Raw genomic sequence first — 12,485 nt, forward strand, 5'->3', positions numbered from 1 at the left:
CGGGATAGAGGTGTCTGATGTCCAGGCAGAGTCTTCCCAGGGTGGAGCAATCCTTGGGGAACAAACCCCATGGTAAGCTAACCCCCCCAAGTCCCTCCTCTTCCACGAGTGCCAGGCACACTTGGTCATCCACATCGCACAGAGGCCACATGGTACTGTAAGTTTTCAACAGCAGGTAAAAAGGAAACTCACAATGTCACCCTTGTGAGAGGCAATGAGAAAAGACATGACGACTGTGCCTCATGTCACTTAGTCACCTTATAAAGGGTCTTCTGATGCTATCCTTGCACAGCCATTTGAAGATAAAGGAAGGGCTTGTTGGGAAACAGCCTGGAATAGCTTTCCCAAATCAGATCCCTGGTGATTTTCTCCACAAAGCACCTTTCAAAATTATTTATGCTAATCTCACAAGTAGGCTAAAAAATGTTACACAGGGACAGGGCAGTTTGTTTTGCACCCACTCCCTCTGTAAACATGCCCTCAGGCTGTATGTCTGCCCAACTTGGAAAGACCTCAGTCCTAAACAACTGAAGTTCTGGGCAAAGGACTCTTGAGACAGATTTTTACAGAGGGTTTGTGTGTCTAAAAGAGAGGTTTGCAGGTCCAGTAGAACAACTACTTCTTTATCATCTCTTTGTTTTTTAAGAAAGATATTGATTATCTATTGGATCTTTAAAAAGCAAAACACCTGAAGATGGGCTAAGTGTTGATTCGTAATGTAATGATAAGGAAAAAACCCACAGGTGAATCTCTGCTAGCGTGCAGTTATGGCAAATTCAGTTTGCTATACACAACTTGGATGAGGCATTGAGGCTGCAGGGGTGGGTTAGAAAAACCCAAGCAGACGGCAGCGTCCACCGTCCCATGGTTCCACTGTCTTCTGATAAGCACTTATTGCATTAGCCTTTTGAAAGGGCTCAATTTGCCTGAACTGCTGAAAAAAACCTCTGCTAAGGAGCATGCTGTAATGCATTGCAGGTGTGAGTGTGTGCAGCCCTGTCACCTGAACATGCAGATGACTGGGAGGATGTACATGAACCATCCTTACCTGGACATGTCATAGGAACATGGATGTTTTCTGTGTAGAAAGCCACTGGGATATTCCCAGTTGCTAATTGTTGTGGGGAAAGATGTGATTTTCTTGTATGTTAAGCAATCCTTCAACCCTTCCTTCCCTGGATTTTGCAATTCTGTGGTCTTGTTCTCCTTGTTACAGTAACCTTAATTTGGGGGCTGGGATTAATTTTGTATCCTGCACTGCCCACTTGGCCCAGGGAGCAGAGTCCAATTATGCAGCTGTGACCTTCATTCCAAGTTAGCAGAGTTTCTGTAAATGAATCTCCTTTGTGTTTCACAGAGCTGCTCAAATAATGGAATTTCCCTCCTATGGGAAATGACAATATTTCAACATTTATTTTTGCCCTATTTTGGAACAAAAAGTCAAAATTTCAACTCTTGCAACACACGAAGTTCAGGAAAATTCAGAAATGTAAAGAAATATTTTGGTTTGGATCAGACTGATGTAAATCGACTCCCACCTGAGCTGTAATATTTCTTCATGTGAGTGCTTCTCATGATAATTTTTTTACCTCATTGGATAGACTGCAACTCTCATGATACTCTGCAGTGTCCCCCTGTAGCTGAGCTGCTATGGTGCATCACCCTTGATGCAGCCTGGAGGGTGAGCAAAGGCCAAGGAGAACAGGGCCAGGAGGGCTAAAAGAGAAAGAGCATGTGATGCAGTTCTCACTGACAGCACCTGCCAGGACATTTTGGTTAGAATTTCTGATGGGACAATGAAACAAAGAAAGTGATAGTTAAAAAATGGTACGTCTGATGAGAAAAATTATTACCCCAAATTTTTGACTGGATAGTTGCAACTGATGAGTGAGACAAACTTTTATGAGCTCCTGAAGTTTCTGTCATTCAAAAGTGCCCTCATTTTCTCCTTGGTTCTGCTGAGACTGTATGTGATTGAGACGTTTCAGCTATTTTGAATCCCAGCTCATGCTCCCTGCTTCTCCCAGATGCACAGGGAACTTGTGCTGCACACTTCTAGGGGGAGTTCTGCTTTGGGAGTTTGTGTGATTTGTTTTGTACCATTTTTTTAGAAATCTCCATATATCACTATACAGGCCCAGCCAGTGCGAACCGCAGGTGCCTAAGGTGGTTGGTCTGGTGATGCCTGAAGTCTTAAAAACACCATTTTGTCAAACTGTTTAACAAACTTTACTGACACTTGCACTGGAGAATGAATCCCCTACTCCCTCCCCTAAAGGTTGCCTGCTGGAAACTCACCCTGATTCCCCCAGCACGACAATAGGTATGAGGAGCCATTTAGCATTTCTTCCCTGCTGTAATCCACCTCTGACTCTTCCTTCCAGCCCCATGCTTTTCTACTGGCATTACAAACTGCCTAGCAGTTGTTCTGCCCAATGTATTTGAAAGAGTCTTGATTTAGGTTTCATGCCATAAACAAGTTCTTTCTAAAGACCTTTTTTTGGCTTGCCTTATTGTATTTGTACACTTAACTCTACCCTATTTTATATTTTACCCATGACGTGGGAATGCAGCTTTCCTCCATGGTTTGTGCAGCACAGAGACAGTTCTAATGCCCATGTGGCACTGTTTTTTCATTTCTTTTCTTCCATAAGCAGACTGCATCTATTGTTCTTTCCCACCACCGCTCTGCCTCCTTTAGTCTGTGCTTTGCTGTGCTTTGTATGGCACAAACAGCTTCCCCAGCTCTCATGCTCCCAGGTTTTGCAGCTCTCTCCCTGTTCACTGTTGCAGTTTCTGTGTGCAGTAGAGTTTCAGCACAGATGCTAACAGCCATCAGCTGCCTCATTGTATATTAGTACAGAGTTCGCGTTCTTTGTTAAGATGGCCAGAAAATCACTTTCTGCTTCTGCAGTAGATCAGTCATAAAAAGCAAAGTACCAGAGCTGTCTCCTCTGTGCTCTACTTTTTTTTGCACTAGGCAGTTCTCCCACAGTCACTTACTCATAAGTTTTGACAGCTGAATTCCAGATGTGGCCAATTGCTCTGGCTGCTCTAGGGACAGATGTGCACTGCAACCTCACAAGTGCATTACAGCAGGTGGAAGCATTTCTCAGGGCCCATCTTCATACACCATTTGAAGCACTATGAAATGCATCCTGCCAGAATGAGGGATGGCATCGCTCCCAGGGATTGCCCTTACAAAGATAATATTTCTTAGTGAAACTCTCACATGCAAATTCATTCAATGAGAATATTTCCTGCTGTGGAGAAGGGTAATGTTCAGTATAGCACAAGATGGATGTGCCTTGCCACAGCTCCCCTGGGAGGAAGGAGAAGCCAGGGCAGATACAATGGCTGGGCCTTTCCCTGTCCCTTTCTCCACACCCCTCTTTCTGAAAACCACTATCTGCCCAGCAAGAGGCAATTCACACTGGCAGAATAGCTGAATGCCCATAACAGAGTGAAATGAATGTGATCTGTTCTTATCCCTTCATCTCCTGCCTTGTCTGATCTTACTCCATTCCTTCTGAGTGATGCTTTTCAAATAGTGAGGCTCAAATCTGAGGTGGTTTCTTCCAGGGTCTTTTCTGGGGATATTGACCTTTACAGAGTTTCACCTTTACAGAGTTTTCCTCACTTTGCCCTTTCTCTGCTCTGTTCCCTCCCCAGCAGTTCTTTCCTGCTGCCACAGCTGGGTGATGATGGCGCAACTAAGAATGGTTGGGGAGAAGGGAATCCCACCCAATTTCAGAAAAAGAGTTGGGGTCTCAGGAAACAGAAGTTATTAGGTTGGAAGCAATCACTCTGGAACAGTCTCTGGCTTGAGTGATGTTAGCAGGTCCCTGGGAAGCCATGGAGGGGGAAATTGAATCTTCAATGCAGGGTGGTGGAATCCCATAGGACAGCCATGGTAGCAGGAAGGCCAAAACGGAAAGAGCAGCTGTATAGAGAGGCAGTTGCAGAGCTGCATGTAGGGTATACCATATTGTTTGACTGCAATTTTTATGTAGCCAAGCAATACAAAAATAGTAAAAAATATTTCTTGGCAGCAGCAGCAGTCCTCTGAACACTGGTGGACACAATTATTATTTGTTCTGAGCGTGGTTTGTTTCTGCGGATGAGACCCTGTGATACAGCATCTTCATGTACATTCTGCTCCATATTAATAACCTGAAATGTCTGAACTGGCAATTAATTACTTCAGGGGAATGGCTCGCATGGCTTTCCAACAACAGCATTCAACTTTCTTTTGGGCATCCTGTATTAGTGAGTAGTACAAACTGGAGAAAGTCAAAAAGCCTTACTGTTGTTTCAAGTAGCTTGGTCTGATACTACTACGGGCTAAGTCTGCCTTCTCTGAGCTGGGAAAACAGGATGGAAATGCTTTACTTCTGCTGCTCTGATGATAAATTTGTCCAAATTTAACTTGGCCCATTTTCTTTGGCGTTCTCCACATGGTATTACCATTGGCATTATGCTCTTCTCCAAAAGCTCCCAATGCTGTATATGTGTATATGTATTACAAGGACAAAAGGGACCAATTGTGATCATCTAGTCTGACCTCCTTTTTCAGGACAGGAATAGGCCTGTGTTAATTAATTTTCTTTTAAGTAGAATATACTATTTAGAAAAATTTCTGAACCTGCATTACTCTCTTCTGGCAGTGATGAATTCACCACAATTCCAGGCAAATTATATAAGCCTGGGTCTACCTGACCCTGGAAATTATGCATGATAATTAGGAAGAAGCAGTCAGCTGCTGCTGTAGACAAGCTGAACTGAACTTACTAATGTTAATGGTAATACTGACATTGACACACCAAGAGGCTGTAGCTTAATCAATGTGGATATGCAAACACTCATCCATACACAGCAGACACCTGCAGACACAGCCTTAGAGGCTAAAATGCAAATGAGATGTGGCGTATGAAAAGCTTAGTGAAGGTGGATGATCCTGCAGCAGTCACTGGGACAGCAGCACCTACAAGTTTCTTCCAGAACCCCCCTCAAATCATTGCTTCCCTCAGCGTAGATTCATGTGGTTCCTCCTCTTCTCCTCCCAAGTGAGATCTTAGACTACAGACCCAAGTGTTGTGTTGACTTCTGGGGTCTGTTTTTCCAACTTGCTTTCCATTGGGAATCTATCCAGTTATTCACTGGCTTTCTGGAAGGAGAAGAATTCAAAACTACGGGACTTCAGAAAAAGCAGAGCTCTAGAGGAAATCTACACCCTTGGCTTTCCTTCACTGAATTGCAGAATCCCCTGAAACCAGCTGCTTTCAGCCACTCCTGATGGACTTTGTCTTTCATTCTCTCAAGTTGTCTCTCAGAAAAGCATGCTCTACCTCTCTCTTCTTGAGAGACTTTATTTCACTCTTTTTATTACATGACAGAAGGGCTGTCATGTTTCTTAAGTTCCTAATTTTGACAAAACATATGTTCACCTTGGGATAGAGCCTTGCCATAAGACCCCCAAGTGGAGAACTCAAAGGTTCCCAGATCCAGCAGGAATCTTCACATCTTCCCAATGCGGAGCATCTCCTAGAAGCTGTATCAGAGAGATACAGAATCTCCTCTTAAGGACTGCAGGTGATATTAAATGCAACTCCTTGCCTATCTGCCTTTGTAGGCAGAGAATGGTATCTTGTATCAAAGTTGTATTTAGCTATCTGCCTGTCTTTGGATCTTGTTCAACTGGCCAGATCTCTGCCAGATCACTCTTTTATAGGTGTAAGTACATTAATGCAGTGTTAAGTCAATAAACCAGCCTCCACATTAACAGTTGAATAGGCTGAGCTTCATAAGCTTTTCCCCTCCTGTTACATCTTTGATCACTTTCAAGTATTTGAGGGGAAAGTATGGCCTTCCCTTCAAACAATTCTCCAGAGCTGGTGTCTCTAGTGTTGCCCCGTTCGGTGCTACAGAAGGGTCTGCTGGGCACCCTTCACCCACCAAGACTGCACGGATTTGGTGCCTGGGTCTCCCTGGCACACACAGGCAGTATGCACACACAGTGCTGGGCTGTGATTCAGAGGGTCTCCGTACATGTAGAGGGTGCTTCAAGCTGGTGGTCACCTGCCAGCACGCAGCATAGCCGTGTAAGGGATCCCCATGGTATGGGATCCTTTCTGCCTCTAACCCAGCATCCTTGCTGAGTTCCCAGACAGGGAGTTTTCTCCCCATCCTCTATCATGGATCATAAAGCAGATGGGTGAAGCAGTGGCCCCACATGCCTGTGGGTGTCAGGCTGAGCTCAGGCAGGCACGCAGAGCCCAAGTCCCTGCACAGAGAAGCTTGGAGTGGTGCTGGCTGCACGCTGTCAACAGAGGCAACGCAAACTGTCTCACAGCTCATTACAGAAACTGAGCCAAAGGGAAGGCACGTTCCCAGCTTATCAGGCCACCTCCTCTGTGAGCTCTCTGATCTACTTTTCCAGTGATTGTTCCTGACCTAGGAGAAGCCCCTGAGAAATCTCACAGTTCATAGCCTGCAGCTAAACGGGCATCTGCAAGCAGCCACGGTGGGGAGCCGGGACCGTGGCACATGCAGTCTGACTAACCAGGTGGAAAATTCCACTCCTCTTCGTCGCAGCAGACCATGCTGAAGTGCTTGGGAAGCAAACCTTGCCAGCGGTGTGTTTATCTGCTTGCCGGGCTGCTGCTCTGCTTTGCTCCCGTGAATTGTGCCACATTTGCCAGGATACCTGCACTATCTGCTCAGCCCTCGTTTAGCACAGCAATATGAAGTAGCTGTGGAACAGTGTCCTGCCTCCTTTGCTCTGCTTTATAATAGTTTTTTTTAGCACTGCTGACAGTCGATACAGAGTGACACAAAGGGTAAGGCTCCAGAACGGGGATGCCAGCAGAACTAACCTCTCCTCCAGCTCTGGCCAAGCTGAGCACAAGAAACTGGTTCCGCTGATGCTTTCACTCCTTGCACCTCTGCTAAGTGATCAGTTCTAGACAACCTCTCCTTGCCCTAGATTAACTCAAAACCTGCTAACTTGCATAAAATTGCTCAAACAACTTACTACGGTCTCTTCTTACTTAAAGACTGTCAAACCATGAATGATAAAGTAATACTAATAAATGCTAGCCTTTCAACACTGAAGGAATCCTGACTGGCTGAGGATCTGAAAGCGTTCATGTGCTCCCAGCTCCCATCTCTCTCTCTGCCTTATTTGTGCACATTTTTCCCCCTTCTTGGCACATTCCCACCCACACACACACTCTTACCTTCTGAATTTGCAGCTGTGATCACTGTAGGTTTGTTTATTCCCCTGTTAGGTGGTGAGAAAAGCCTGCCAGCGTCTGGGCAGAAAGCCTCATGCGACAATGTCACTCAGGTCACCAGCATACACCCAGCACTAACCAATGGGAATAAATCCCACGGGAATTAGACAGCTGTAAATCCTGGAAACTATGCTTCACACTTTGAATGTACTGTTGCTGGTTTCCTTGCAATGCTATGCAATGAAATAATACAGAAACCTTTGGATTTAAGCAGCAAATCAAGAAATAAACATTATTCAGACTTTTTCCTGTAACAGTCCTAAAACATGGAGTGTCTCGCTTGCTAATGGCCACAAGGCACCCTGCTGCTTCTGATCATGGGAGGCACAAGGAAATGCAGAGCAAGCAGCTCCACAATTATCCAAGGGACTGAACGTCCACCTTGCAGCAATAACGTGCTCTTGGTGCTGACAAGAAGGGGAGTGAGGTGCAGGCAAGAAGTGCTCTCTGAAGGATTTTACTTAGGTACTCAGTAACAAGGTTATTTAATAAGGCTTCAATTCCATGATATGCTTCCACTTAGACAAGTTTTTAGATGCATATATAAGTTCCATCCACATGTTTAAAGCAGTGCCTCAAAAAAGAATTGATGGGGGAGGTCTGTTAGCACTTTCCAGGTCAGCTAATTTAAAATACGGCATCAGAAGAGGGACTGATACTTGCTCAGTCTAACCAACAAGTTAGACTAAGCGAGTGATGCTTGCTCAGTCTAACCGACATTTCCAGGGATCTAGCACAAAAATTATTTCTTCAGTTCTGGTTAAAATGCGTATCTTGCATAGCCGTGGTAGAAAATGTGAAAGACTAGACTGGGTGAAGTGACACAGTCAGTATCCTGCCTTTACTTACACGAAGCCCAAAAGCAAAGCTGCTTCTCAAAGGTCAGAAGTGTGTGAGCTTCTGTTCACAAAACCTGGATTTGCATAGACTTTGTAAGAACAAATTAGACATATCCCATACCCTCATCACCTGTTCCTGTGACAATGGGAAATGGCACAAAATCTCTGAAAACCAGAAATAAGAAAGAGGGTTTCCTGGTCTTTGCAAGTCCCTTAGCACCTTCAGTGCTTCCCTGGATCAGGAGTCCTGCCCACATTTGGGATCTCCTGTGTGAATAACAAAGTTTTCATGCAAAATTGAGCAGCAATCTGAGTATTACCTTTACAGGGCTCTCACCATACCTTCACACTGTAGAGCTGGAATAAAGCCTGTGGAGGGCTCAGGAGGCAGTGGGGAGCCCAGGTTTGCTCAGGAACCAACCTCTGCCTGCTCAGGTTGAACGACAGCATCTGCAAATTCCCAGCTGCAGAGTAAAGCCAGGCACCAAGCTTTTGAAGATGGAAAGAAATCCTTTGGAGAGGACTAGTTAGCCACAAGCATCACATCCACGGCTTGCTCCTTATTCCTTCTTGTGCCTGTGACTTCTGCTGGCCCCCATGTGCAAGGCCCCGCTGCTACCCCTCCAGTGCCTGGCTGCTGCCTGGGGCCAGGCTGGGAGCCAGGGCCAGGACAATCTGCAGCGGTGCATGGATATCTCCTGGCTGAGCACTATGCACAGATAGCAGCACAGTGAGAGCAGATGGTTGGCAGGGCTCAGGTCCCGTTCACTTGCTGCTGGGAGATGTTCGGCAATGGCGGCTGATGGCAGCAGGAGCTGCTGGAGGGGAGAAGCAGAAAGGAGCCAGGATGCCTGAAGTCAGGTCTTGCAATGCTGAGAGCTGAGGGAGACAGAGCTTGTCTTGGGGATAAAACTGACAACTGATAATAATGCTGACTGCTGTCAATAATGAACCATTTGCAAAGTCAAAACACAGGAGGACCTTCTCAGAGCACACAATCAATCATGCACTGGGGTCCCTGGGAAAGGCCAAATGAGCTCTGTCCCGAGCCATGAATACTGCCGTTGTGACTTGCAGCATGGGGATGGTGCTGATGCCATGCTTGCTACCATGTCTGTTGGCCCAGGCTGATCCAGCTGCAGAGCTGCTCGCCATGTGGTCGCTCTTGCATGGTGCTGTGTGGCATCCTGCAGATGCACTGCCGTACTGGAAATGCATTCCCAGACCACTTACATGATGCTGTATTGTGTGGTGCATATATATCCCACATACCAACGTATGAGGGTGTTGCTTATTTTTCTAAGCAGACTTCTAAGAGACTTCCCTTAGCTCAGGCTGCCTTGGCACCACAAGGGCCTCACTGAAGGCTATGGTGGGGTCCTTCTAGAAAGGTCTTGCTGTCCAGCAGGGCATCAGTGGAGACAGACAGCGCATCTGACCTCCAGCTGAGTGTCAGGTACAACACTGTAAACGTGGGTTCCGCAAGCAGCAGCCGCAGCACAAACTTCCATGCACAGTATCACAGGGTGCTGCACACATAAATGCTTTTCAGCAAATGTTTCTTTTCTCCTTGAGTAAGAATGATCATTTCTATATCTACAGTGAATGGTCACCTTAGGAAAATACAAGAATAGTCTAAGACACCAGCACTGTTTCAATAGAGAAATCACCTTTATTGTAATATGCTTTTGAGAAACAGCTTTATAGAGAAATCATTTTTATTTTTTTTCCCTGCCAAAATAATAAATATCTTACTGTTTTGTTCATAGGAAGTTATAAATCTACTTCTTACAAAGCAAAGTTTGGAAGTGCCCACTCACTCTGCAATGAATGCATTCACAAGAGCTGTAGAAGGTCTGGATTCAGATCTCTGCTCCATCTCAGCAGGGTTGAAACCCATGTTTTAGGGGTGTAATCTACCTAACAGGCTATTCCAAATGGTGAATGCTCTGGGTCCCTTGTTGGATCCAATCCAGTTTGTGTAGATACTATTTGGTAAAGAAGAGCCAGAAGAGAAAATTGAGGCAGGGCTGGCAGATGCCTTAGAGGACACAGCACTGATTCAGCAACACTGAACAAGCACAGATGAAGAAATGCAATCACAGATTTGTACACTATGGACTTACTACTGGGGAAGCCACTGAGACCTTCCCAGTTTGACTGAACAATTCAAAATTCTTCTATCTTTCCTCATGGGTGATGTTTTCCAGCTCTTGCCTTCTCTGGACTCTCTAGCTGTTCCACATCTTTTCTGAAGTCTGTAGCATCCAAACGGGGATGCAGTACTCAAAACAAAGCCTCTTAGGAGTGGTGATTAGAACTGAAAGCTTGCTTTAGTTTGCTTACTGTCAGCATTTTAGATCTCCTTAGGATCCTTTTTTTGCAGTAGTGCCTCTTAGAGACCACAGTGACGATCCTGTAATAAACCAGCAAGATGCAGGAATGTGCTAATTCTCAAAATCTCCTGCAGTACTCTCAGCAGGACGAGTAAAGAAAGCTAGGATTTTTTGGTGTCCATTATACACTAATTTGTCTGACTTTTACTACACTTTGTATTACAGAGGCACCAAGAAAAAGAAGGATGTGAAGGGCAGGTGGAATGAATTTGCTGTAACTATACAGAGGTGGTGGGATATCACCAATCTTAATTGCTTCTCAGCTAATTTGCAGGAACCAGTTTCCACAGACCTGACCTCTGCTGGGTGAAAGCCGATGAGGCAACCTGCCACAGTTACTCTGCACTTTTCATAGCCTGCCTTCATTACAGCCACATCATTTGCAGCCCTCCTACCTCCATCAGGATCAAGCTATTAGCAAGGAAGGGATGGCTCAGTTATTCAGCAGCTTTGTACTTCTAAGTATTTTAGGCCCATGAGGTATAAGGCAGTCAGCAATGCTGCTTTGCAGAGAAGAACAGTACCTGGGCAAGGTCCACCATTGCCCTGCATCCTACACATCTGATTTTCCACTTGAGACATTTCCTTTCTGGCTCTAGAGTTAAACAAGTATCAGTAGCATGGACCAGCTCTACATCAGCTTTCATAAACACACTTGATGTGGCTCTGATCTGCTGGGACTCTGAAGGACCCATTTGTGCCTCACTGTCCTCATCAGCAGAATGGCAACAATGATCTGAAGAGCCTTTGTAAATGATGCTCACTTCTACTGGTTTGAAACAAGAAAAGTTTGACTACTGGAGACTGATACTGAATTTGTACAGAGTATTGCTGTGAAACTCAATGTAAGGTTGTTTTGCAAAACGGAGGAAGGAGGTTGATAGTACATTTTGGTCATGTTTATACTGAACTTTAAAAGTTCTAAACGTTTTTTGTTAAAAAAGATCAGCAAAAGTGTGTTCTCATCTTGTGTCACTGCAGGAATCTATCATTATTGACTGTATCCTTTTCCTGTACAGCTCTGGTATGCTGATGTTTCCCCATAGCTTCTCCAGTGTGATGTCTCTTGGGCAGTGCCTCCTATAATCTTGGAGGTAAGATGTGCTGGTGTAAGGGGTGGCAGGAGCAATGTCGAGGGAGACTTCTCAGAAGTTGCCTGGCCCCTCTGCATCTGCCCTCTCCTGTGGCCATAAAGAACACTGATTTGAGAAATGAGGGCAGGCATGCTGCCATCCTGGCACCTTGGGATCTTCCCCCACACCCTGACCTCAGCATCTCCAGTGCCCTGGCCCTTCATGCTATCTGGTGTGAGAGCGTGCGCCCAGCCCATCCACTCTGGCTGAGCAGGAAGTTGCTGTGTCCGTGCCTCATGCCTCCCAGGAGCTAAACTGCATAGGGGTGTCAACCAGGGAGGAGTGTGTTTGGGTTAATGCTGGGAAGGCAGAAACACATGGGAAGCCAGTGCTGACTTGCAGCTGCCCAGGAGGGGCCCTGAGAGGGGTCAGGGTTGCTGTAGTTGGTGGTTAACCTAGGTATAGTGCCCTGCTCAGCGTGGCCAGGGGACCAAATACTTATCCTGAGCTAGAGTCAGAGCTGAACACGCAGGGCCCCTCTGGAGAGGTCCTTAGCCAGATGCCTTTATCTGTGTGCCTCATGCTCTGCTTACTTCAGATTTTTCTCTGACTTCTCAAGTCTAGGAAGGTGCCATTTAGAATAAAAATTGGAATTCACATAATCAGTGATTTCCCAAGAAAGTGTTCTAACTGCCTAATCACAAAATTGTTGTGCCAAAAGTCATGGTGGCTGATAACCCCAACTAGAGACATCCTTAGGGACAGACACTGATTATGAGACACATCGGCACCACACCTCAAAGCTTTTACTTCCTCCTTAATATACACCACAGTTTTGAATGTCCACAGTCTAGATTTCTAATTTTCCCAACTGTCTTTTAT

Source organism: Ciconia boyciana, chromosome 24, assembly GCF_034638445.1.
Source record: "Ciconia boyciana chromosome 24, ASM3463844v1, whole genome shotgun sequence".
NCBI lineage: Eukaryota > Metazoa > Chordata > Aves > Ciconiiformes > Ciconiidae > Ciconia > Ciconia boyciana.